A 26,694-nucleotide genomic window follows, 5' to 3' on the forward strand; every position below is an offset into this window, starting at 1 on the left:
ATGTTGTATATTGTCACATAGAAGAAGGTGTAAGTAGATAATTGACGAACACTAACTTCACTTAACGAAGGTTTCTTCAGCACTTGCACATACAAGAGCACAGAACGAACTTGTTCCGGCCAGAACACATACCGTATATATACAGGTACAGAACATTCCAGTGCAATGAGTCTTGCCATTTGTGGATACTTGCAGAATGTACTCAAACCGAATATAGAAATTAAAATTTTTCACTTCAAGTGAGTTTTGAACTCACGACTCTCCATGTAGCAGTCTAGACTCAACCACTACACTACACCTACTGTGCTACTCAGTTCCTTCTGTGACAATATCAATGGCATTGCAGACAATATTAATAGTAATCTAAGACTTTTTTGCAGATGATGCAGTTATCTATATGAAGTACTGTCCGAAAGAAGAAGCTACATAAATATTCAGTCAGATCTTGATAAGATTTGAATGTGGTGCAAAAATTGGCAACTTGCTTTAAATGTTCAGAAATGTAAAACTGGGCACTTCACAAAATGAAGAAATATGTTATCCTATGACTATAGTATCCATGAGTTGCTGTTATGATTGGCCAACACTTGCAAATATCTGGGTGAACACTCTGTAGGGCTACAAAATGAAATGATCACGTAGATTCAGTTGTGGGTAAAGCAGGTGGAAGACTTTGCCTTATTGATATAATACACAGAAAGTGCAATCAGTCTATAAAGGAGATTGCTTGCAAATCACTTGTGTGCCCGGTTTTAGAATATTACTTAAGTGTGCAGGACCCGGACCATATAGGACTAACAGGTGACGTTGAGTGCATAAAGAGAAGGGCAACATAAACAATCACAGGTTTCTTTGATCCATGGGAGAGTGTCACTGAGATACTGAAGAAACTGAATTGGCAGACTCCTGAAGATAGACATAAAGTATCCCGAGAAAGCATACTGACAAAGCTTTAAATGCTGACTCTAGGAATATACTACAACAGCCTACATATTGCTCACATAGGGATCGTGAGTATAAGATAAGAATAATTATTGCAGGCACAGAGACATTCAATCATTCTTTCCATTCTCCATGCCTGAAAGGAATGGGAAGAAATCTAATAACTGGTACAATATGATGCACGCACTGCCAGGCACCTCATGGTGGTTTGCAGAGTATATATGTAGATATAGATGTAGATTTTCTGTAATAATTACATAGATTTGAAAACAGATCCAAAAATGATTGGAGTTGTTTTGGAGTTTGGAGTGGTAAGATACCATGGTATCAACTGCAGGCCAGTTTTTATGCAATTTCTTCCAAATCTTTAAAAAATAAAATAATATTGTCTAAATAGACCATACACTGATATGGTTTAATCCCGTCTCCAAGTAATGATGAATGGTGGTCTCGGCCCATTCTTCTTGATCCACTTCCAACAGGTGTTACCCACTCTTGTCAAGAAATATTTACATGACCCAATTTGTCCAATGTTTCCATTAGTTTTGGTATGTAATATGCATCCATCACTGTTTTTGCATTCAGATATTGGTAATCACAACAGAATCTATATTTCTTCATCCTGTCTGATGATTTTTTGGGCATGATGACAATGGGTGCTCCCCAGCGACTATCACTTTCAACAATAATGTCATCAGCCAGTTGCTAATTGACGAATTCCTTCATTATCAGTTGCAGGTGCTGAGGTATTCTATATGGTTGCTTATAGACAGGACAATTATCCCCTGTCAGGATTTTATGGTATGTCATGGGCATTGCTGGTAATGATCTGCTAGGATCGAATAAATCTGTGAATCATATCGACAGAGTTTCCATAGCTGTTCTATCTTTCCCTTTTAAATACTGCACTTTTTCACTCAATGCAGATGCATTGATGGTTTGCTTCTGAGAAAGCTCTCCATTTGACCTATCAAAATTGTCTTTGTCTAGGATGTCCAAATCAGCAGTCAGTAATCCTTTTGGCAGTTCCACTTCATCAGAGGGAAAATTATTCATGCTAACCAGAACCATGTAACCTCCATTCAGTTCCTGCATGAGTGCCATACTGCCCTGTACAAAACAATGTGAAGTATCCAATTTGTCGAGGTGTTCAGATGGCTTTATAATACACAAAATATCTTCATCAGGTTACCTTCCATTAGGAAAGTAGGTGCACTCAATGACTGTGATAGGGCTTTCAAGATTCTTTCATGAAAGAAATGCGACAGAAGTGTGAACAGCAGGAGATATCAACCGCAGTTTGCTCCAACGCATCGCTGGCATGAAATTATGAATTTTCCAGAATTGTGGTCATCCTGCATTGACATTTTGTCAGGTACATTAGCTTCAATAACATTTTTGTTGTAGTTTCTGGATTAATAACACCTGTTGTGTAGCATTTACTGTGTTCTTTGAAAATGATTGTCAAATTTTTGCTCTTGCTGTCCTTAGAAATATTGCACTATATTTATATTTTTGCTGTTGTACATTTTTGCTACAGAGTCTTTTTCATTAGTTCCATTATTATTCACACAGGATGCAAGTTTCTCACAATTGTTGATTTTCCTGGCGCTAATTTCAAGCCCCGTTGCAAGTTTCTGTCTACAGGGTTTGTTTAAAAGTTCATTTCCAATTACCAGTTCAGTCACTTCACTTACAGAAATAATTTTAAATTTGTTTTCACTGCCAGTTGTGTTAATTATCTAAGATTAATATTAGCCTAAGTAATTATTTCATATTACTCACAATAGTATACCATCTCTTTTTAATAAATAGTTTATAGCCTTGCTGAAGACATAAAATTTCATTTTGCCTTTGATATCTTATGGCAGTCTACTGCATAACTTTATTCCATTATGTAGAAGACTATTTTGAGTCTTAGCTTTGTTTCTTCCTACTGATATCTAATGGTGGCTGAATCTGACAAGTATTGACTTGTTTGTTGGGTACAAGTGAGTATTTTTCTTCATATATATAATGTTTGAAAAATGTGTTCACATGGAACTGTTAGTATTCCAAAAGTTATTAACAAATATTCCTAGTGAACTCGTTTGCTAATTTTTGTTATGATTTATGTAGCCTTTTTTGTAACTTGAAGCTCAATGAGCTATTCAGCTATTCACCATACCTATATGCTACATATGGAAAAGAATATGTTTTAGTCTGTAGTCAAAATTTATTTAGTTTCTGATTTTGGTAAACAGTACCATCCTCAGGCCATCCCTTGGCATGCAGTCATCATGCTTGCTTCCCAAGTAGGTCTGTCAAGCACTGTGACTGTAGATTGAAACATACAACTTTTTAGTACTGTGCTGGTGCTCTTCCACTGACAGTATGTCATGAATATGAAATGCACCATAAATGATTATGAAACAGAGATATGCAAAGTATGTTGTTCTAGAACTTGAGCTGCTACACACCAAAGTCTATTTCTAGGGTATACATGCTGTTGCTATATGCTTGTCTGGAAGAGCAGTATGTTCAGTGCACTTTACTGTGAGTCACCATGCATTCCTGGAAAATATTGTGTTTAATATGCATTATATAAGCCTGTCTTTCACTTTTAGGTTGGTATTATTGGGCTTTCTGTTTAGTTTCCACTAAAAGTTTAATTTTTTTTAATATGTTTTTAGGACTAATCTCCTATTTTCTGTCCACTTGCACACATACTTCAATATATCATCTACTTTGTCCTTACCCTCCAAGCCCATCCCATGAATTTCCATGCCCTATGCACATGTGCCCCTAATTCATCACCTACACCCACAAAGTATATGCAAAAAAAAACCACTCTCTTCATTGCCAAAACACCTCAAATTGAAACTACTTAATTACATTATTTTCCAGAGCTTCAGCTACCTATTATCATGCATCTACATCTACACTCTGTAAACACTATATAGATCATGACAGAGGATTTATTTATTTTATTTATTTATTTATTTATTCATCCGTGGAACAATAAATATTGTATGGATGTTGTCAGTTTACAACACATGAGCACACATTTACATTTGCAATGAAACAGGTTTCTCATATTTTGTGTAGTTTTTATAATTAGTCATACACACATTTATAATTACATAATATTTTGGTTGCTAATAATCTACATCTATGTTAAATATTCTTTTACAGTATAACAACTTTTACTTACTAAAAAGGTTTTAAGCTTTTGTCTGAAAGTGAGGGGCTCATTTATTTCCTTAATTTCTTGTGGTAATTTGTTATATAGTTTTATCCCATTATAAAATATACTTTTTTGCGTCTTTGCCTTGTTCTTGCTATCTAGATGGAGGTGGTGACAAGCTCTTGTTTCATGGTCATGTATTAGGCTGTTTGTGTTGTACATGTTGAGATTTTTCTTAATGAACATTATGTTCTGAAAGATATACTCACAAGAAACAGTTAGAATTCCTAGCTTTCTAGGATGCTCTAATACCTCTTCTATCTTAAATATTTTGTCTTTCTTTTTTTTCTTTTTTGTACAATTATTTAAAAATCATTAAAACACCTTCCATTCAACAAACAAACTGTGAAAAAACAGGTTGACTTCTGAGGAACACAATTTTAAGATCAGTAAGCATGTGGAACATGGGGAAGAATGACTGATTAAATGCTTTTGTGCATGCTATAATTAGTCTAAATTTATAATTGTGGTCTCTACACAAACCATATACAGAGGGCTGTAGTATATTTCTAGATTCCTCAATAAATACTCCTGCCAAACCTGTATATGGTGTTGTGCTGCCCATGCAATCTACAAAATGACGCAGTATATCCCTATAGCACACCTAACAATAACCCCCTTGAAATAGGGGTCATATCCTTGCAGAAGATCCAGCTACAAGACCTGTCTTATGGATCTACTTAGCACATCCTATTACAGTTCCACCAAGGCATATCCTACCCCACCACCTTTCGAAGTAGTCATGTTACCTTCTAACTCTGGTACAACTTCTGCACAACATGTTATGTGGACGTGATCATCAACCAGCTGTCCATCAAAATGATTGGCCGCCTCCAAACTGTAGCCAAGAGCAAAGCTGACCACCTAGTGACAGAAGATGGGAACATGGTGTTGACCACAAGATGTTTCAGTGGCTACTCCAGACCCCATGGTATCTGGGTCCCACTGCACCCAATAGCAGCTCATTTGAATTACGCAGATAATCCTTACAGCATATCCTATAATCCCACAATTCTCATAGACTCAGTTTTCATTAGGTCATGTCCCATAGCCACCTCCACAGCTGCAGCTTCCCCCCCCCCCCTCCCCCCCCCCCATTATATCCCCTCGATCTACATTGGTATTCTATTTCCGCAGTCTCCCTATTTCTCTATTTTAATTCCTGTGCCAAATCTGCTCCTCCACCTCACTGTAATTCATGCACAGCTCCACTGCCTGTACCAGAGTGAACTTACTGGTGCTACATTTCTATACCATTCCCTTAATGTCTCTCCTTTCCAGGCCTCAGCCACCACATCTTTCATCTCTCTGCCTCCTTTCTCCTCCCACTCACTGACAGCCTTACAGTTTAGTCCCTTTCATCTACAAACCAACTAACCAACCATCTCTCACTCACATCATTCAACACAACCCCCCCCCCCCCCTTCCTCCCCCAGTCAAGTTGCAGTGCCAGAACAATGTAGTCAGTTGTGAGAATGTAGCTGAACATCTGCAGGTGTGTTTTGCATGAAGGTAGTCATAATGTTTTAATAATCACCTCAAAAAACTAAATTTATGTAGTTAATTTTTCATATCTTTGCAGGTACATATCTGCTGTTGTGATACACAAAAAAATACCCACACCACATGTGGCATGTCACTAGACAATCAAAAATGAATGGTGCAGCCCGCTGATAAAGTGGAGTGGAGTGCAGTAATTCATTTTCTGCAATTTGAAGACAAACCATGCAGAAAAAATATGTTTTGATTTGATGGAGGTGTACAGCAGGAATGCTCCTTCATACGTCTAAAGTTTCCCAAACGTTGAGAATGGGAAGAATTGTCACTTAACACATTTATTAACATAGAATTTGAAAGGACTCTGAAAAAACTTGATCTGATCCTTAAATTGAAAAAGGAAACAAAATTCTTGTAAATATTCAAAAAAAGGTTAACTTCTTCTTCAAGTGTCCAAGTCCAAACAACAAAATTTGTGAGTCCCTAGCAGGAATCTCAAACAACACCTGTGGGAAAAAAGTAAAAGAAAAAAGAAAACCACAAGCACTGTCACTGCCCTGCTTATACCCTGCTTTGGTTCTAGGCTAAGTCTGTGTCCAGCACATGATATGAAAATTTGGCTAAGTTCAACTTCTCCAAGCCCAAAAGTGTCATGCTGAGCAGGACCCATCCACAGAAGCATGGCATCGAAGGCAGATGGTGACAGCAGTGAGTGGCAGACTGGATGGCAGCAGCAGTGGTGACTTCTGAGGTGAACATCTGTCTTCAGTGGGTCGATGAACTGTTGGTTGTGGCCAGAATGTGGTCTTAAATCCTGGCTGTGGAGATGACTACAACTTTCTTATTGGGTGGTTCCATTTTTAGTTGATGTGTAATGTAGTGCAATCAGTGCACACTGCTGGCTGGTGTATCTGTCATTTGTTGGCTTGGTGTGGCCATTAGTATCACCCTCTGATGGCCTGCCAGCCAACTTCTTGTTGCTGCCTCAATGTTGGCTTCTGGTAGTGTGAAATTGCAGGAGTTTAAATGCTGTGCTCGAGGGCAGTCAGCTGTCAGCACTTTATGTAGGGAATACTATAGCAATACGACATAGGGTGGTCAAACAAGTCCGAGTGATGACAAATGGAATGGCACGCGATCTCTATGTGAAGAATTGGGAATAACAAGATATTTGGAGACCCTGGTGCTCAAATACCAGTGTATCACAATTTATGCAATAGCAGAAGGAGTGAAATTAAGTAATGGATCTGTGTACAACATTTTCCATGATGTGTTGAAGAGGATAAAGGCACTGCCCACCAGGTTCCACGACTGCTCACATCCATTCAAAATACCTGCCAAATCGAGGCAGCAGCAGTAATGTTGCAGTTGTCTTAGGCCAATCCAGATGGCTTCTATAGCCATAAAATTGTCATTAGTGGGTGCTGGATGTATCACTATGGTCTCAAGACACAGAAGAAAAGCAAACTATGGAAACATGTGAATTCACCATTGGAAAAGGTAAAGATCCAACCCCTATTGGGCCAGGTGTTTCTGGGTGTTTTGTGGTACTGCCACGGCATGTTGTTAACAAATTATGGTGATAAGGGGTAAATCTTCACAGGAGCACACTAGCAAAATCTCCTGATGGGGTTTACATGAGATTGTTGAGGTGAAGCACCACAAGAAGCTGTCCAATGAGGTGTTTTTGTTCCACTACAATGTCCAACCACACTATACAGATAACACTGTGATTTTTGAGATCAAACGTTTCCTGAACAGCCAAAATGGTGACTTCTACAACCAAGGTCTCTACCAAGCATTCCTCATTGGGTTAAGTGTGCATACCACAAGGTTGCATAGTTTTTATAGATGATAGGTCACTGTGCAACAAATTTTCATTGAAAATTAATAAACTGCCTAAATTTAAGATTTCTACATTTATTTATAAAAATAGCCATTAAAAGGAATACTTAGTACCACCATCAGAAATTCCATTTCATACCATCAATTTCTAATTGAATAAATACATACAGATGTGAATCTCCGAGGTGAAAAATCACTTGTGTAATACGAAATCACTTGCACTGATGAAATTCAATAGACACCAGTTAACAAAATTACTAAATTATGCATAAAGAAACTGAAGTATTTTCTGTGTTTTTATAGTTTTCTATAGAAATTGTCAAACACACACTAAAAATCCATAAATTTATCGTGAATAAAGAAAACAACAATAGGTACCACTTGAGCATATTAGATGAATTACTTTAAACAGTTTTGATGTACCTTCGCTCATGACACACATGATTTCAGGGATCGCACATCCATACACTTCATAGGCCTGCTTACAGAGGCCACCTGGGTTTGCCCTAATGTCCTCTGGTGAGCCACCAAAGAAACAGTATTATTTAAATGATCAAAAATGATTTCTCATCTCTTCTCTAACCTGTATTACTGTTGTCCATTAGATGTATTCAGTGCTGCACATGACCTGTGCTTTATTATATCTTACATTGGCTATATAGAGTACTATGTTCCATAAATCATGTTTGTTTTTGCTATAATAAACTTGGCTAAGAGTGAGGTTTACACTTTTTCCACATGTTAATGTCAGTGCTGAGTCAGCCGACAAACATCTCGATGAAAGAAATACTCCAACATATCATTGCCCAGCAGCAAGCTTTCACAGAACAATAACATGCTCTCACCACCACTCTAAATCAAGTGGCATCTGTATGTTCATGGCAGGTTACTCATCTGTCAGTGCACCCATTGCCCTTTCCAGCACACAATGAATCAGCTGAAGACTGGGCTCCTAAGAGACTCAGTGATGCAAACGTTTCCAGGTTTTTCACTTGGATGATGCATACCTGTGAAGGGCTTTCTTTCTTTCCTAGCTTTCTCCACACATGTATCAGTTGTTATACCGACTTGCATCTTTGCAAGACCCAGCCAGCTTATCATTCAGATGAAACTTGAGCTTCTCTCAACCTATTTCTGTGACAGGATGAATGTCATTGTGATGTGTGTAGAATTTTCCAGTTTTCAGAAATGCCCAAACCAATATTACAAAGCCTGTTCTGCAGAATTACATGAGTTGAGCCATAGTTGTAAATTTGTCATTAGGACCCATTATGAATCCTACACTGGTCACACAGTGTATGATGTTATTATTCATCTGGTCCCAGATAGGGAAGTCTGCGAAAAAGCACTTTAACATGAGAATCCGAGGCTTACAGATGTGCTCAGTAGAGCATAGTCCTTTGAAGTGTCATGAGCCACAAGCGATCAGATTGTTGCAGGGGAGTAGGTATCAGAAGTTGCTCAGTCAACCAATATTAGGCACGCTGCAAGTGTTCAGTATGACAGAGAAGCCATTGCAGCAGTATTACCTTCAACTCAGTGTTGCATGGGGCAGCATTGGATATGGCCACAGAAGCAATAGACCACATCGTAACAAAGGCCGTGTGCCCCCCTTCTGTCTTGCCTGTACTGCTTCATTCAACATGAGCATGCTACGTGCCCTAAGCATTGGGCAGTTTGCAACAAGTGTCAAAAGAAAAGACACATTGCCCTGGTGTGTAACTCCTCTTCAAACTGGTGGACACAGTAGTACAGTGGACATAAACTGTATCTCTACAATGACTGCCTCTCTGAACAAATTTTTTATTGGCTTTCATGTGTTTAATAAACAGCTTAAAATGCAGGTGGACACAGGAGTTGCAGTGACTTTAGTAAATGCACAAACATATGTGGACTTGGGCTCCCTTCCACTCAAATAGATTTCACGGAAGTTAGTTAACTACAATAAACAGCAGATTCTGATCTTAGATCAGTTCTCTACTCCTATATCTTGCAAAACTGTTGTTTGCCCTCTCACCTTCCTTCTTGTGGATCATTCTCATACTGCAGACCTGTTCAGGTTTGATGCTTTTAATGCTTTCAGTTTCCCTATTGCCAGTGAGGTAAATTTAGTGTCAGATCAAGTTCTGTATCAGCAACTGGAGTCCATATGCTCTGAGTTTTCGTCACTCTTTTCCCATGGGCTTCGTTGTGTTACTGCTTTTCAGGCTCCACATTGCCATGAAAGAATCCACTTGCCCTCATGCTTTTCAGGTATGGCAGGAGCCTGGCATGTTGTGCTTCTCTGTCAAAGCCAAATTAGATTGTTTGCTGTCACTCAGTGTCATTCAGCCTATTTCTTCCAGTGAATGGGTTACACCACTGATCATAGTTAAGAAGCTGACAGGTCAGGTAAGCTTTGCCTCTGCAGTGACTTCAGTGTCAAGATTAATGCCCTTTGCCCCGCCCTGACACATTGCTCAAAACCTATCATGTGGCTGTTACTTTTCCGAGACTGATTTGTTGGAAGTGTACCTCCAGCTCCCCTTGGATGAAGCCACAAGGCACCTTCCTGTTGTCAATACACTTTTTGGTCTATACCAAAATCGATGCTTGCCTTTTGGAGTCGCTAGTACGTCCAGAATTATTCAGCATTTTTTAGAACAGCTGACACCCTCTGCATCAATTATCTTGATGATCTCATTGTTTCAGGTTCTTCCACCAAGACCACCTTAGCAAACTCCAATTGTTGTTTTCTGTTCTGCAGTCTGCAGGTCTCAAGTGCAATCTAATCTTGCCAATCTCAAGTTTTTCAGCTGTCAATTCAGTACCTAGGTTTTGAGGTTTCTCACACGGGTTCCATTAAATCAAGGATCACAAGCAAATGGCTGCTCTTTTCACCATTTCACTTCCATGGTGCATTGTTTGCAGCAGTAGGCTCTCTTTCTCCCCCATCATCATTGTCAGCTCCATTACCGGCAACATGCCAATGCCAATGCCTTCTCTCCCTTTCTGATTGGGCTGATCCCAGGGTTCAATCAGGATTTAGATATTGAGAACCACCAACAGAAGTAGATAGCACTGGCTGTCACCATGGATCCTGTACATAGTCGGGCCCTCTCTTTTGTACAGAAAAGGTGGCAAAAAAAAACAAAAAAAAACCAGGCCATGCCTTGGATCCCTTGAATAAGTACTTCTCCTGCCAGCACCACCTTTCTGTGTTTGACAGGTTTCTTTTGTTTGCTGTGGAAGATGCTGCTTCCCAGGTTGTGATTCCTGCTTCCTTATGTTGTAACATACTGTGGCTTCTGCATGTTGGTCATTGGGGGATCTCTTGCACCAAAGCTTTGGCCTGCCAGCATGTGTATTGGCTGGCAAAATGGGGACATTACGTACCTTATAGCTGCCTGCACCCATTGAGTTCAGCAACAGGCAGACTTGTGGGCATCTTTCTGCACCTGGTGACACCACAGTGCACATGGGAGTGCCTACATGTCAATATCATTAGACACTTACTAAATCAATATTGGCTCATTGTAGTGGATGTCTGTTCCATCATGCTACATAGTGCATTGCCCATCCACGTCCATGGTGGCCACTATTTTGGCCCTGGCTAAGCAACTTGTGTATACTGTGGTTGCTGATACTGGCCCCAGCTTGTTTCTTGAGAATTTGCATCCTTTTTGTATGGTGCTTTCCATCTCACAGCTCCCCCATTTCATCCCCCATCTAATGGTGAGGTCGAACACAAGATTTGGAAGTTTAAAACTCTGATGTGGTAGTACGTATGCGGCAGGTTCCCTGAAGCAGCTCTAGACGTTTTTTTCATTTCGTATCATTTAACTCCTGTGGGGGACAAGAGCCCAGCAGAGCTGCTACATGGTCACCAACCACAGACCCTCCTTCACCTGCTGTATCCAACCCTGTGTCCACTGATGACACTGTGTCTGCAACGGTTCTGGCTGGGTGTGCCTATCTGGGATTGTGATTTTGGCTGCAGGGTTCTGCCGTCATCAAGCATTGACATGTCCAGTGTCTGTGTGTCTTCTGCACTCCAGCCAGGCAGACATCCTGTCACTTTGACTAGCTATGGCCACACACAACAGGGTGTGTTCTGGAGGGCCCACCACTTTCCCCCACCCCTGCCTCTGCCGATGCCTGTTCCTGTGTCACAGACAACCTGTTTCGCACTTCAGCGAGGGTTGCTGCCTGGTGGATAACTGTCTGGAGCCCCCGTCTCCACCCCAAAACTCAGGTGCCATCAAGGGTGCAGTCTATGCTACCACAGTTGCCACTGCCTTCGTTGCTGGGTACTGTGCAGCCGCCATCTCTGATGTCCCTGCTGAACTTCCGGCATCAGCTGCTGACCCCAATGAGGATGTTGCAAAGGAAACGACATCGCTGGTCCTGCCCTGTGGCCTAACATGAGAGGGGGGACAGTGTGTCAAAAACCACACCATCATCACTTCCATCCCCGTTCACTGGTGCCTGCCCATCACATGCTGCAGCAGCCGCCATCGTCAGGTGGTGAAATGGATGTCAGTGCCATCATTGGTGTTTCCCATGACTAGTAATCTCAGTGTCTTGAGTGATACATAATTTTTTTCATGGTACCAGTGATTTTTCAATACCAATGCTTTTTTTAGTACAAATGCTCTTTTTTTTCGATACCAGTGCAGTGCTTTTTTTTTGGTACCGGTGCTTTTTTTCAGTACCAGTGTTTTTTTTATACCATGCATTTTTTTGTACTGTGCAATTTTCCTGTACCCTGTGTTTTTCTGTGTCCAGTGTATATATTTTTCCCACCCCCTAGAAGGGAGTGGTGATGTACCTTCATTCATGACCCACGCGATTTCAGAGATCGCATGTCCATACAGTTCACAGGTCTGGTTATAGATGCCACCTGGGTTGGCCCCCTGGCAAGCTCTGGTGAGTCACCAAAGAAACAGTGAAGATTTGAAACTTCATTACAATCAGTACTGTAGAGTGCTCTACTCTGTCAGAAAAGAGCAGAATTAATGTGCTATGCTAAAATAATAAAACACTCCAGGAACAAGGAAGAAGCTATCTGGAATATTATTAAACAAAAAAGTAGTCATCCACAGGAAATTGATCCCCCAGAAAACAGCTATGGCAGAAATGGTAAAATGGTAACAGTTGCAAATTAAAAAATTATGGTTACAAACACTGCACCCACTAATAAGTGACGAAATACCAGATACATTTGATATACCTGTGCGGACACTGTACACACCACACAGTTTCCAAAATACAACCCTTAAAAAATTACAGAGTTCACTAGGTCAATAAAAAGTAATAATTCTGTTGACTATAATGTTGTTGCTAACAGAATATTAAAATCTTTTCCTGACTTCATAGGATTACCCTTAAACTATCCTTGTGATCAGTCACTGACTCAGGGCATACTTCCTGAGAGACTTAAATATACTGCAGAAACACCCATCTACAAAACTGGGGATAAGGAAAACACCCCAACTTACAGAACTATATAATTCCTTACAATCTTTTCAAAAGTGTGTGAGAAAGTTTGCTATGATCCCGAATACTGACACATTGAACTAAGCACAACACATTAATTGCCTCTCAGTTAAGCTTTTGTAAATGATCCTCAACACAGAAAGCAATACAAGAACTCACTAATGAAGTACCAGCAGAGCTAAACAAGAAACATTATCCTATTGACATATTCTGTAACCTTGCCAAAGCCTTTGATTGTGTAGATCAAAAAATTCAATTTACAAACTAAAGTGATATGACATTAATAGCATCTCATTTGCATGGATGGCCTCTTACCTTCCTACTAAAAAGCATAAGATCTCATCAAGACACTGTATCTCTGGCATGTAAATAACCTTAGAATGGGTGTAACATAACATATGGAGTGCTATTTGGATTAATACTGAGTCCACTCTTGTTTCTAGCCTACAAAAGTAATCTCCCAATTACTTTAAAGGGCAGCTCAGAATTTTAATGTTTTCTCACCAAAAAATCATACTAATGAAGTGTCCAAACTCAATCGTAGCAGACACAACTGTTATAATAGCTCAACAGGACAACAAGTCATTTACAGCTAGCAGTTTAAGACTCATATTATGCAATTTCAAAACAAATAATAATGGTCCTCTAACACCATAGGCACTAGTACACTGGATGAAGTGCAGTATGTAAAATTCCTTGGGATACAACTGAACAACAAGCTAGATTCAGATTCAGACCCTTCAACCCTTCTGCAAGAAAAAGTAGCCACTTGCACAATTAAAATATTTCTTTATATGTGTGTTCTCCTGTGACTGCTTGGTGAACAGATTTTTTTATCTGTCCAATTACATTAACTGTCAATGTAAGAATTTTTTATAGTTCTCATTATTTTCATTCAAGCATTGTGTAGTGTGTATATGTGTTTTATAGTGTACTGTATTACTGAAATGACTCTCCAGTAGTACAATGACAATTACATCTGTTACACTGACATAAACATGTAGCTACTGAAGAGCGAAGGCAATAATCATTTATTGTTTTTTTTATAATTCTGTCATATCTGTTGAGTTGTAAATTGTAATCTTGAGACATTCCACATCCATGGAACATTCATTACTGAATGGATCTACACAACATGGAAGGAAAAAGTAAAATTAAATAAAATAAATAACTCTGTATGACAAGTAATAATGTACAATAAACTGATTTTGGTATTTATAGATGTAAAAATACTTTCTTTGAAACATGAAATTGTAATCAAATAAATATTTAGCCACTAACAGCAAATAAACAGCAGCTACTTAGTAAAACTGAGGAGACAGCAGGTTTTTTTTTTTTTTCAAAATAGCAATTTACTTACTGATTGATTAAATTTTCTTACTTCACGAATAAATTTAGATAGCTTGAGTGTGAATAGCATTGAGAACTATGGTGATACTTTATTGTTATTAGAGTATACTGATTAACTTCCTGTTATGTCTTTGTCTTAATGTTGATGTGTACCTTGACTTGTTCCACATCCCTGATGGTTCTCGTATCTACCAAACACAATGAATGAATGAAGGAATAAATGAATGAATGTGCAACCTGAGCTTTGAATATTATTACTATACTCTTTCACTCTTATCATGTTTAATAATTATATGTATGATAGCAATGACATTGTTTTATTTTCCTTTATGGACAAAATTCTTTGTAAAATGAAAACTACAGCTAAGTTTTCATTATCTTTCAAAGAATTGAAAATCCAGGATAGAACACTGACAATATTTTACAGTATAGCAATATCAGACTATTGTTCCAGTCTGTTACTCACATAGCCAGACACACTGTACAAATGATTCTTTCATTAAAAGGATACGACAACTTTTTTGAATGCATTTACCTCATTGGTGCGTGCTCTTTACAATTTCTGGCAGCTTATTGTATAATGCATGCAACATAGTTTCAGAGCACAACATTCCATTGTGACTGCTACTTATAATCTTCTCAGACATATCTCAAACACAGCTGACAAACATTCCAAAACCTCAACAATGTAGGAAAAGACAGATTGCTGTAAAGAAGAAATGTTAAGTTGCAGACAGGCACAATTAAAATACACTTACATAAATCTCTCAGCCACAGCCTTCATCAGCAAAAGAGAAACTCTCACCATTCATATGCACAAGCAAGCACACCTCACGCACACACGACTGCCAATTCCTGTAGCTCGGGTCAGAATCGGACAAGATCTGTCCAATCCACCCACTCAGCACTTCACATTTCAGGCCTGTCACAGGTATATCCTACCCCATCAGATGCCAGGCCACCTGTAAAAGCAGTCATATCATACACCAGCTCTGCTACAATCATTGCACAGTTTTTTTTTTTTATATTGGTGTGACTACTAACAAGCTGTCCATCAGAATGAATGGTCACCACCACACTTCAGCCAAGAGCAAAATAGACAACCACTCTGTGGCATGATATGCAGTTGAACATAACATGCTTGATTCCAATGGCTGCTTCACAACCTGGGCCATCTAGAGCCTCCCATTCACCACCAGCTCTTCTGAACTGTGCAGATGGGACTTATGCTTACAACACATTCTCCACTCCCATAATTACGCCAATCACAACCTACAGTAACCTACTGTCCCCACAACCTCCACCTGACTGTTTCCACCACCCTCTGCCCTATCATCTCCTCCATATTCATGTCCCTTATTGTGTGCTCACCTCTGCCATTGCACCCACCTGTCTTTCCCCTTCCCTGCTTCTCTCTTTTGCTGCCCCCCCCCCCCCCCCCCCCAATTCTGTCTTCCCCACAATCTCCCAACACTGCACTGCGTGTGGTGGCAGTTTTGTCATGCCTCCATCTACCGGTATTCCCTGCATATTCGACCAGAGAGCACTTTTCTCTCCCCTCATCTGTACCCTACTATTCCTTCCCCCTCACCACCTCTCCCATTCCAGTCTGAGCTGCTGGAGATGGCGGTCACGTGTGCGTGAGATGTGCTTGCTTATGTAAATGGATATGTGTGTGTTTCCTTTTCTGAAGAGGGCTTTGGTCAAAAGCAAAGTGTGTAACAGTCTCTTTGTTATGCCTGTCTGCAACTCAACATGTAATCTTTATGGGGAATAGCAGTACATTGTTTTCCTTATATTGTTGATATTCCAACCTACACTATTTTTAGCATTCACTGGAAAATTACACAACGAATATTATGGGTTTATGAATCTCTACATGAATAAGTAATTTGATATTTTGAGCAACTATTGTATAATATACTATTAACAAAATTAGAGCAGACAAGGATAAGAAAATAATATTGACGTCGGGAGCAGTATAAGAATAAGTAGGAGAGTCCCACCTGACTCTGATACATGTCATCGCAGGTGAGCAGGTGCTCAAGCATCTTGGAAGTACTTTGTCATAGCTGGTCGTAGATGAACTTGGATGATGACCAACCATTTCAACCACATAAAATCATACTTCCTCTTATAAAATGTTCCATTTATTGATTAGGAATTCTCTTTCAGTTGGTTTTTCATTCTTCGAGGCTTCTATGGTCTCCAGCAATGATTTTTTCAACAGAAGTTTTATTTAATGCAGTGATAACTGAGATATCATCCACACTTCTGTGTTCATCCCAAAGGATTCCTTGAATGAAAATCAGTGTCCTTGTGTTTGCATCTGCTTTTGTGTACCATTATGATGTCACACTCCAGAAGCCTCAGTGCCCATCTTGCTAGATGACACTACAAATCCTTCAGACTAGACAGCCAGAATGGAGAATGATGATTGGTCATGAAGTGAATGATTTGCCAAATAAATATGGCCAGAACTTATTGAAGGCCTAAACATTCTACAAGGCACACCTTGGTAGCATAAGCAATCACCCTTTTAGCACCTTCCTGAATTTACTCTAGAACTGAACCTAACCTGTAAATGCTAGTGTCAGTGTGAGGTTCTCTATCGACATTCTTGACATATAATGCTAGGACTGGAGAAGATGTTAGGACTAGGGAATATATTTCCTGTACCTCATTCCAGGAAAATTTGGTCTCTACTTGCAGCAGTTCTTGCAAGGGGCCTGCCTTGGTGCAGAAGTCCTTTATGGTTTACCTATAGTACAACCACATACCAAGAAAACCACAAAAAATCACAAATGTGCCAAGAAGATGGAAAATCTGTGACTGCTCTTATTTTCTGTGGATCAGGATGGACTCCATCACCATTAACTAAGTGTGGCAAGATTTTCTTTTTTCTTGAGCAATGAAGAGGCATTTTTGTGATTGAGGTGGAGGCCTGCAGTTTGAACAATCTTCAACAGTTTGCAGGTGGCATAGGTATCCTTCAGATGTCTTTGAAAAAACAACAGTGTCATCCACTTAGTGAAGTGTCAAAATAGGCTGTCTATCATACATTTAAAGGTGGCTGGACTGTTACAATCCAAAAGGATTAACTTTGAACTCATAGAGGCTGTCATGTGTAATGATGATTTTGTTGAGTCATCACTAGTTGATGTGGAAACATCATGTACCATCTGTTTTATTCACAAGGATCACACGAGAAGACCACAGATTCTCTGAATGTCCAACCATGTCATATTACAGCATCTTCTTCACTTTGTCCTGAATGATGTGCTGTTCGGCTAGAAACACCTTATATGAGTGTTGGATAATTGATGGATGATCCCCAGTGTTGATACACTGTTCTACCATGAGCCACTTGGTCTGTCTTTCTCCATTCCACATATTTTGAAAGTATCTGAAAACTGTCACAGAACAGCAGACACTTGCTGACGTTGTTCCTTGACAAGACCAGATCCTATTGGCAGTTAAATAGAAGCTTCTTTCATTGATTTGCCTGCAATGTTAGTGGAAATTCCTCTCAGAGGAATAGAATACTTTCATTTGTGTAAATAGTATTTACATTTACAAAAAAAAGTAACCTAATTTTTATCTGTTAGACCTGTTTTATATAATTGTTTCCTACAATGTTATAAGGGGAAATGATCAATATGTAAACTAACCAAAACAAATCCTTGTATTTGTCCATGGAGAATAAATAAATAAGTGGTAGCGGAAGACAATCTTTTGCCACATGTGTACAGATTTGCTAGTACCACAGACGACAAGCCCCTCACTGTGAATACTTAAAAGCCAAAAGAAGTTCACATCTTTTGTCACACAGACATTCATTTTATTTAACAAATATAATTACCAACAATGTACTTTTACAACAAAATATTATTTACACAGTTAAATTTGAAATATGACACTCCATTAATTTCAAAATTGATTTGATGTATGGTTCAATTTTTGTCATAGACTAGCACAAAACTGACTCTAAATTGTCATACATCAGACGCTTCCAATATTTTGATTTATTAACATTCATTATGAATAAAGTTTGTTCACATATATATGGTGACACAAAGTGACTAGCACATTTTATGCAATATCTACCAATAACTTATAATTGTTTGTATTGACACAACAATACGAATTCAACAGATTTACTTAACCAAATGTAATTCGCAGTGTCTCAGCATTTTGCATGTCGAAGAGTTCCAGCTGGACCACTCCTGGCCCATTTTCACGCAAAATGCCAAAAGGATTGCTAATTGAATCTAGCAATGGCTTTATCCTGTGAAAATCAGTGAAACTAGCCTTGAAGGCTCAAATCCTGTTACCAGCTTTTTCACCATATGCACTCTTTATGTTGGCTTTTAACTTTTATGATGCTTCCTTGAAATTAGGAAAATGGATGTAATTACCTGACATCAGTTGGATTTGAAACACATTTAACTTTGACTGAAAAGATGTAAACTGAACATAAAGTTCAATAATCAATTACTTGTGCCTTGAAGCCATGTGTCTGACATTTAATTGAGCAAACAATGGAAACTCCAGATAGGAAGATCGACAATGTGGGAAAAGATAGATTGCTGACTACTGTGATGGATGATGACATGTTAAGTTGCAGATAGGCACAATTAAAAGGCACTTACACACAAGCTTTCAGCTACAGCCTTCATCTGAAAAAGAAAGAGAAACACACACTAGTCATTCACACAAGCAAGACCTCATGTACACATGATTACCAACTCCAACAGCTAAGACCACAATGCAGTTATCACATGGAATGGAAGCAGTAATCTGGAGGGGTGGAGAAGGGGAAGAGATAGCAGTGTACAGGTGGAGTGAGAGAGGAACATTGCCTGGTGGAATCTGCAGGAACTAGAATGCCAACAGGCACAGTGTCAGGATGTTGTGAGGCAGGGAGGTGGGGAAAACAGAGCAAAAAAAGGAGAGGAGCAGGGAAAGATGGACTGATGAGTTGGCAGAGGACGGCAAGCAAAGAGGGGGGGAGACGAGAATGGGGAGGAGGTGATAGGACAGCGGGTTGAAATGGTTGGATGGACAGTGTGGGGACAGTATATTACCATAGGTTGAGGGCAGGATAATTACGAGATAACTCCCATCTGTGCAGTTCAGAAAAGCTGGTGGTGGAGGGGAGGACGCAGATGGCTCAGATAGCGAAGCAGCCACTGAAATAAAGCATGTTTTTATTCAGCTGCATATTGTGCCACAGGGTAGTTAAATGATTTGTTATGTTAGTCAAAAATGCTGTCATATAACCAATCCTTTTTTTTTAAATTCAGAGATACTACATTTCTTTTCAGTCATAAAAATTTCAGTTTCATCAATTAAATTCAATTATGGCTCCAAGTTTTATCATGACTTAGCCTTCTTGTTTTTGTATAAAAAATCAAATCACTGTGTTTGCTGTCAGTGTCTTCAAGAAAAGTTTTAAATGACTTGTTCAAAACCTATTTTCCTTGGGCACAAAGTCCCCTTGTGAATTACATAGTGTAATTGTATCAGATCATCACCATCCATTCCTAGATGCTGTTTTAACAATGAAACCAATACAGAATTAATTTCTATCCTGGAACCTGCTCACCCATTCACAAATACCTGCAGATTTAGTCAGATCTAAATCAATGTTCGGACACTGTTCCAAGAGTCCAGTAAACATCTCAGTACCCCTAGTTTGCCCTGACAATGAACTAATTGCAATCAACTCTTCACATGCTTCAAACTTGTGCATCATCCCACATGCAAATACTAACAATTAGGGTGTGGAGAAGATGTCAGTTAATTCAACTATAGCCAATGAAAAGTAAGCAAATTTCTTTGAAATAGTTTTTAACTGGTCCTTTACATTTGTGTCACCACTGGAGTAATTCTCCTTTGCACAGTCATTCAATTTAAATGAATGTTCTCAAATGTTTAACTGGTTCAGGCAAATCTTTTTAGTAGCTATCTCAAAACAATTTTGGCAAAATCTCCATCCATAAATGGCTGGCACTTTTTGGTATAAGGCAAGATATTTCTAAACTGATTTCTCTTGCAGTTTCTGATCCTTTAACAGGTCTTTTGAATATTACTTGCTGATATACCAATTCTTGTTTCAAGACAGAAATTGTGCGTTTATGTAGTTCTTCTGGAAATACAGAAAATGCAGATTGCAGACTTTTAATAGTGTCTCCTTCAGTTGTATTCCTTTGGGAATAAGGCATATGATATTATTGTAAGGTTGAGCCAGATAGTAGGAGATACTATTGTTAATTTATTTTGAAAGGTTAATTTCATTCTCTTATTACAGTCAAGCATTAGCTGGCAGCTTCAGCTGCTTGTAATTTTCTCATCCCATGGTCTGGCAACAGCAAGTCAGCACCAGGGTGGGCAATATCGATCACACGCCTCCCTCGTATGCTGACAAGGTAATGCCGCCTAGGCGGCACTGACCAAGCCATGCTTCAGAACTTTCCATGCCGCCCCCACGGGTTTCTCGCCTTCTGACCAATCAGGGTGGAGGAAGCCACGTGGCCGTGCTGGATGTACCCTGCCGCCCATCGGTGAGACGCTCTCTCGGCCGCGCGCCCTGTAGCTGTGAACACCACCTATCTTTCCTGTGGACCTTGTCTCTGTAGCTGCCACGCCATTCGGACTTGTCCGAATGGCAGACGTCACTATTCGGCAACTTCGCCCAGGTTTGATGCGAACTATGTATTGCCTACCACTACGCTCTGGCTCACCCTCACCTCCTTAGGCCTGACTCATGTTGCCCATTTGAATGCATTTTCCATAAATAAATGGCATCATCACAAAAACTGTCCAAATGATTTATTTCCACCCACCGCCTTAGCTGCTCTGGCGATCCTGAACTAACTGGTGTCAGAATCAGGATACATTCCCATAGCAACTTTGTTGCTAATCCAAACTCTTCCAGCGAATGTATCTCGCCAATAGCCCCATGCACTTCGATACGCCTCTAGCACTGAGCAGTTGGGGCATATAGAATGCGCTAGCCCACCGCCATGTTCACACTGTAAGGGCTGTGGCTATGTCAGTAGAAACGCACAGGGCATGCGCTGCAGTGATGCAGGTCTCTGAGTCTGAGGGAACCAGCCACGGCGGCCGCAGATGATCCTGCTGACTGCCACTCCCATCACACTGTCGCCGCCACCAACACATCGCACTGACTCAACCTTCACGTAAGTCACAGTGTCACTTCAAACTTTAACATCACAAGCTATTTGCCACTGGATTAGGATATTTTGTGACCTCTCCTTTAGTAATGTTCATTTTTGGGTCACTAGCGCCCTCAGATTTTGTAAGCATGCCGATGGGAACTCGAGCAACCGAACGGGATACTCTCGAAGAGGCAGTTGCCTCGCAAGACCTGGATGAAGCTATCAATACTAGAATGAACCAATTGTTCATCCAAAATCCAGAGTTAATCAAGCAAAACCACGTCTTGAAACAGACAACGGAAGCCAGTGTGTGAACTTCTGCACCTGTGGCTAGCTCCACACCTGTAACAAATGTACAACCCATAACAACTAGTACTAATTCTGTCACTAATACAACTGCCACAATCTCAGCTAACATGGTAACTGTAAGTAATTTTCCTGCGGCTTCTTTCATTTTCACCTTTTTTGGAAAATCCTGTGAAAATGTGGTTATGTTCATACAGAATATTCGCGATGTGTGTTGCACTTGTGATTTACTGGATGATCTATTGGTCAACATAGCGAGATTGAAGTTGACAGGGGAAGCAAGAATGTTTATAGAGGCAGTGGACAAATTCCATGATACACAAGACTTTGAAATTTTGGCCCATGGATTAACTAGGCGTTATTCTGATGCCAGAGGTACCGGATATTACCAAGATCAATTATCTACTCTTAGGCAGAAGCCTAAAGAGGATTTCGATGCTTTTGCAGATCGCCTATGAGCCATATCTTGTCATACCTACAAGCTCAGCAAAAACGCCAGTGAGAACAGGATTTTGTGGTTGGAAGCAGAAGCTCGAGCTATTGATGTGTTTGTTCGCGGTATTGACCCCCAAATTGGAGGAGAAGGTGAAGTGGCCTTCCCTGCCTCTCTGTTTGAAGCTGTTTGTTTGGCAACAGTATGCAAAGATGTATTGTGCTTCTGCACTGCTGCACCATGTCTGCCAGATCCATTACCGGTAACAGCAAAGGAAGTATTTTGTCAGCGTTGTGGGAGATCCAACCACATGGCCATGCACTGTCACACACTGTTCCGCACTATTTGCCAGACTATAGACCATCTCAGAATGGTTGTCCAGCAAAGTCACTATTTTCTAACCAGATGCGCAGCCATGCCGCAACGTGGGGTTGAATCAGGAAAACAAGTGGGGGGCAGACTCTGCCAACCGAGCGAGCCCCCGACTAGAACAATACACCCGGTGAGGACTGGAGAGAATAAAGAGGTGGAACATGTCTGTGTAAGTGGCATACTCGGGAGCAAATTAGTTAGGATTTTAATTGATACTGGTGCACAAGTTCGTGCGTTATTTGTAGATAAAAATTATCGAAGGGTACTGCAACCACCCTGATTTCATATTAGTGGCCTTGGAGAAGAAATAATTGCCCCTGCAGGTTCATGTGTGGTGAATCTGCAAATAGATGAGAATAAATACAGTCAGGGGATGGAAGTAGTGAGGCTAAAGAAATGCAATTTTGACATCATATTAGGGAATGACTTCTTGCACCGTTATCAGGGGATAATGAATTATCAGATGCGAACTGTGCAGTTTGGTGAAGCAATTCATCATTTCAGCAGTGCACCAACTTATCAGATGCAAGGAAGCTGTGAAAGGTACCGTTCACAGTCTCCCATGAAACCACTGATGTGGGCGATAAAAACGACCAACCCTGTAAGGATAAGAGGCGGAAGTGGAAAAATTCTTTCGATAAACGTCAACAATCGGAAGCAACTGAAGACAAACATTCTGGTGAATCCACTCACCCAGAATGATGTGCTGATCATCAGTCAGTGCATATTAAGAGAAGTATTTGACGACCACAAAGAAAAAAGCAAGGATTTGCAATAGCGGTGAGTATACGGTAGATAATTTTGGTGTGAAAGATGTGGTAATACTGAAAGGTACTATTGTTGCTAGTGGACAGGAGATTTTGGAAGAAGTAGGAGGAGCTGGGATTCAATTAAGTAAAGATGAGAAGGGATGGAGGAGAAAGAAGTTTCTGGTTAGAAACGTGCATTATGTAGCATCGTCATAACGGAATCAGTTGACAGAGAATTTAAGTCATTTGAGCATTGAGGAGAAAAAAATGTTACAGCCAGAGTTAGAGAAATTTTCTTTGTTGTTCAAAGAGAGGCAGTTTCTACTGGTCATGGATTTGGTTCAGCAAGAAATTCCAACCGCTGAAGCTCGGCTGATAGCGCAAAAGCCGTATTGTATACAGAAGAGGCGGGCAAACGTTGCACGCAGCTCATGAGTGCACAGTGCTGCACGTGTGCTGCTTGCGTGCAATCGTCGACTGGGGCAGTGGTGACAGCTGGCAGGTTGCAGCAGTGTAGTACCAGGCTAAGCTGCGAACATTGATGGGAAGGGACCACTATGCTGGTCAGCGGAAGTTTAGTATTGAACGCCATTATAATAAATTTCACAAGGACGAGTACAATTTATTGTCGGATTCTGAGCGGATGGGGATTTTGACTGAGCTTAAGAAGAGCAATCTAACAATACTAGATGAATCTGATGTAATTTGGTGTTGTCATGAGAGATCTGCAACTTTCTTTCATCTTGTCTCTCATCTAACTGATTTAACATTTTATGGAGAACTGTTTTCAAATTTGGGGATGACAACAATGATAGCCCAGCGGTACGTGCAAGTTATAAGATTGCGTTTAATGTAGCGAGAGCTGGAAAACCATTTGCTGAATGTGAGTTTATAAAGGAGTGCATCAGTGACACTGCTGATTTACTTTGCCCACTGAATGCAAATCAGTTTCAAGCTATCACTCTTTCACGGCTGACTGTAAGTCGTCGTATAAGTGCCATGGCAGGTGACATTTACCATCAATAAAGGTGTGCAATGAAGGAGTTTATTGAATTTTCCATCGCACTTGAAGAGTCCACAGATATTTCAGACTCTGTGCAATCAGTGATTTATGTCCGCAGCATGGACACTGTTCTGCACAGAACAGAGCATTTTTTAGATATAATATCTTTAAAAAGCATGACCACCGGTGCGGACATCCTAAGAGCCATTGAAGAAATTGTCGATTCAGCTGGTTTAAACTGGGAACGTTTGGTGTCAGTGACAACAGACAGTGCACCTGCAATGAAAGGAGAACAAATGGGATTTGTTGGATTACTAAGAAAAAAGCTACAGCATACAGAAGATTCATTGTACAGCATCCACTGCATTTTGCACCAAGAAGTACTCTGTGCAAAAGCAGCAAAACTTGGGGACGTCATGCAAGTGGTTACTCGGGTAGTTAATTGAGATCCCACGCATAGACAGTTTCACACATATTTAGCTGAAATTGGGGAAGAGTATGGCGATATACCATACCACAGTGAAGTCCGCTGGATTAGCCACAGTAATGCACTCAAAAGATTTTTTGAGTTGAGAATACCAATAAATCAGTTTTTAAAGGACAAAGGAAGGTGCGACCCCAGGTTAGAAGATCCAGAGTAGGTTGCCGACCTTGCATTTTAATGGACATTACCGACACGTGAATGCATTGAACACAAGTTTGCAAGGAGAAAATCAGCTAATTTGTGTAATAACTCAAAAGGTGCAAGCTTTAACTAGCAAGCTTGAGCTGTGGGAATGACAGCTTTCACCATGGACACAGTGTGTTCCCCTACTCTCTCTACTGTGTGAGAACAGAATTGCAAAGAATATGGTTCCATACTTAGTGCAATAAAAGAGGAATTTCTCAAGTGATTTGGGGATATATCATATTTATCCCAAGCTTTTGAATGGTTCTCAAGACCATTTGCTGTTTATGTAGATGATATTCATCCCAATTTGAAAATGGAATTAATAGATCTACAGTGTAATTCTCGTCTGAGAGACAAGTTCCTTTTGGAAAGACATGTAATAGACTTTTATCACAACTTTCCACAGCAAGAGTTTCCTCATCTCCATTGTGAAGCCGTGAAGATAATGTCAATGTTTGGCTCGACATACGTTTGTGAGAGATTTTTTTCTGTTATGGAAATTAATAAGTCTCGGTTAAGAGCAAACATCAGTGGTGAAAATTTACGTAACTGTTTGCGTTTGTCTGTATGTAGAAATTTTGTTCCAGACTTTAAACATATTGTAAACTCCACCTGTGATAATGAAATAAAACGTATCGTAGGTAATAGGAACTCTTTCCAACCATGATTTCTTTCAAGCACTCCTACTAACCTTATTCCTTCTTTCAAGAAAGCAAGCTAGGAAACAAAATGCATTACAGAGGAAGGAGCGGAGAGATGATATAGTGCGGAGGGGAGAGAAGCGGGTGGCCAGCTTGCCCCTGTGTGAATGCAGAATGCCTGTTAACTGCTCACGAGCAAGCACACCGCACATGTTCAGGATTCCTGGCTGCCCCTGGTATATAGTATCATTTGCAATCAGTAGTTGAAGATAAAGATTCAGCAGCAGCTGGCAGCAGGAATCATTTAGCCCTCCTCAAGCCCATGGGTGTCTCACGTGGTCATCATGCTGAAGAAGTCAGTAAATGGTGAGAAAGCCCATCGTCTATGTGTTGATATGAGGGCAGTGAACCGAGTAATTACTCTGGACACATATCCCCTACCGCGTATTGACGAAACCTTAGACCAACTAGGCAACTGTAAGTTTTTCACCACTCTTGATTTGCACTCTGGATATCATTAAATCCCTGTAGCACCCCAGGATCACCATAAAACTGCTTTTGTTGTACCTATGGGACTATATGAATTTTTAAGAATGCCATTTGGTTTGAGGAATGCACCCGCCACTTTTCAAAGATTTGCAGATTTGCTGTTGCATGGACTGAAACCCACAATATGTTTAGTATATTTAGACGATATTATCATTTTTTCCAAGATGGTAAAGGAACATGCAGAGAGACTGAGGGATGTCTTGGAAAGAGTGAAAGGAGCTCACATGAGTGTGAAATTGGAGAAGTGTGCCTTTGCCCAATCACAGGTACAATATTTAGGAAATATGAAGGGCTTATTTCAATAGTGGTACAAGTCCATTACCTCCACTTTTCTGACTATAATGCTTCTGACTTTAATGGTCCAAACAAACAGAAAGAAAGGTTCATCTCTAGCAAGAAGGCATATGCTTGAATATTTCTGGTATCTCAACTGCAGATTTTTCAGCGGT

This window comes from Schistocerca americana, chromosome 4 (genome assembly GCF_021461395.2).
Source record: "Schistocerca americana isolate TAMUIC-IGC-003095 chromosome 4, iqSchAmer2.1, whole genome shotgun sequence".
NCBI classification, from domain to species: Eukaryota; Metazoa; Arthropoda; class Insecta; order Orthoptera; family Acrididae; genus Schistocerca; species Schistocerca americana.